The sequence below is a fragment of the Octodon degus genome, unplaced genomic scaffold (assembly GCF_000260255.1).
Source record: "Octodon degus isolate 3935 unplaced genomic scaffold, OctDeg1.0 scaffold00245, whole genome shotgun sequence".
Lineage (NCBI taxonomy): Eukaryota > Metazoa > Chordata > Mammalia > Rodentia > Octodontidae > Octodon > Octodon degus.
This window is the reverse complement of record NW_004524821.1, coordinates 2,596,484-2,599,133: the sequence shown is the minus strand read 5'-3', so window position 1 is coordinate 2,599,133 and position 2,650 is coordinate 2,596,484.

Below are 2,650 nucleotides of genomic sequence, written 5' to 3'. Positions count from 1 at the left end.
GAAGAATATATGCAGTGTATTATTTGTTGAAACTGTACTTTCAATTTGATTTGAAACTGTCTCATTGCTATATGTTTATCAATAAAACTTTGAAAAGAACAGAAAAAAAGAAATGTACAGTTTATAAAATAGTGTTTTTCTGTGAGCATTTGTTCAGTAAAATTGTCTTTTCCAAATAATTCAGTTGAACACTATGTGTCCTGCTAACTATATGGCTTCCCAGAGCACCTTAAGAGATTTTCCAGTGCGTCTTAAAAACCCTTGTCCCAATATCCCTTCTGACTGGCAGAGTGTGATAACCTATTGTGGTCCTGGCACTGTGTATTAGAAATGTTGTTATATTTGTGAGGAAGACCACTTCTTGTAGCCCCTAAAACTTGTTGTAAGACCATAGTGGAATTTAAGTATAATACTTCCTAAATTTCCAACAGTGGGCTCATTTTATGAATTTTCCCCTCTGATGAAATGTAAGTGGGCAAATATATTCTGCAACACACATTCTGTAATTAGGTAAATCTATGTTCTTAAACACACCTACCCTGCTCTTCTTTCTCCCTTACTGGACTGTCATCAGGTCATAGCAGCCTTCTGCTGTGTTGGATTTGCCAGGTACCTTGGTGTTTCCAAAGACAGAAATAGCTGAAGGTTGTATGACATAGTACAACTGCTTTCTGCATCTACAACAGCACCCCTAAACCATGAGCTCCTGTGGAGAGAGGGAATTCTCTTCCTCCTGCTGATATCAGTGCATGGAGAAACAAAGGACCTTGCATCTTGCAAGCTGTGAGTCTTCCTCTCCAGCCCAGAGGAAGCTTTTCTGGTACTGTTTGAAGAGGAGGGAGAACAGTGAATTCTTCCAAAGTAGTTAAAAGAATCAGTTAAGGATTCTACTTTGGTTCCTGTGGCCAAAAGCTCACCTCCATTTGGTGTGGGTGTTACAGAATCTATTTGCTCACTTACACTTCCTCTCAAATAGAACATGTACATGGTTATAAAGTTTTAAAAGAAAGTAAATAAAAGTAGACCACTAACACCTGACCTTCCTCCCCCCACCCCCACCTGCCTCCCTCACTTTCATTCCTTCCTGGTAATTCCTACTATTTGTCATAGTTTTTAATTTTCTAGAGGCACTTTATCAGTTAAAGTGATTATGCATTTCTGTTATCCTTGTCATTTTCACAAAATTTTACATATTATAGAGTGTTCTATATTTGATTTTTTTCTGTTAATGCATCTTAGTAACATTTCCATCTTGATATATAGAAAGAGTATTCTTTCTTTATACAACTTGATTATTTTAGTGTGTGGATATGTTATTGTCCCTAAATACTTGCTTTTCTAAATACAGCTGTACTGTCTAACATTGAGATATCTGCAAGTATTTCTATAGCAGTGAAGAGGGATAAAATTCTCAGAAATTGATTTACTGAGTCACAAGCTATTTATATTTGTATTTATGGTATATATTACCGAGGTAACTGCCCTAAGTCTTTCTTTCCCCACACCTTCACCAAGGGTTGGCAACTTTTTTTAAGGTTTTCCCATACTTTATTTACTTGGTAGAGGGCTTTTGGATTATGTGTATAAAATGCTCTGTATAGTAGATCCCAACATTGCTCACACTGACTTCAAGGAGTTCTGTTCTGGTTTTCTGTGTTCAAGTTGTTCTGTTGTTGGTTTTTGTTTTGTTTTGCTTTTTGTATTTTAGGGAAGGGTCTACAGGGTGTTCAGGGTCTTACTACTAGATCGGACTCGTAGTGATCCTCCTGTTTACAGCCTTCCAAGAGCTGGGATTACAGGCATGTGTCACCACATCCAGTCTCAATTGCCTTCTCAGCATGCCCAGGGGGTGGGGCTGGCACGGCAGGCCTAGGGATTGAACCCTAGTCCCTGTGCCTGCTTGCAGGTGCTTTAATCCACTGAGCTATATGGCTGGCCCACTCTGTTGTTGTTATTAGTTTGTTTTCTTTCAAGATCAACATGGGTGCTTTCATATAAAATCTTATTTTTCATCTCTTTTCTGACAATTCTTTCCTGGATTTTTTCCTTTGCAAAATTATATCTGCAATGGACCAGCATCCTATAGTCATCATGATAAATCCAACTATGCCAACATAACATGATCTCCTAGTTCTGTCACTCCTTTCCTGGGCTCACCTGGCCCCGTTGCAGCCACCATGGCCACGAGTCACTGGCTCCCACAAGGTTGGCAACTTTTGATGGATAAAAATGTTTCCCACTTACTTATTTTTATTTCTTATTATGACTCAAGTTGAGAATACTTCTATCTTTTCCCATGAACTCCTGGCCTATTTTTCTGGTAGTGTTTTTCTCGTAGATTCTGGAAATCCCTCAAATTTTCAAACACTTTGTCCACATGAAAATAACTCTTTGTTGTGTAAGCTTTCTTTCTGTACATTATACTGCATTTATATTTTGATTCTGGTTCCTTTCACTGAGGTTCATTTTGTGTATTATAAAATGCCTAGATCTTAAAAGTTCACCATCACTGGTTTTGACAAAGGTGTGCCCATTTCCCAGGTAAAAATGTAGAATACCTATTTTCTATCAGAAATTCACTATTTCAACTTGAGCAACAGCTGCTCTGATTTCTATCATTATTGATTAGTCTTGCCTATGCTAAAATTCA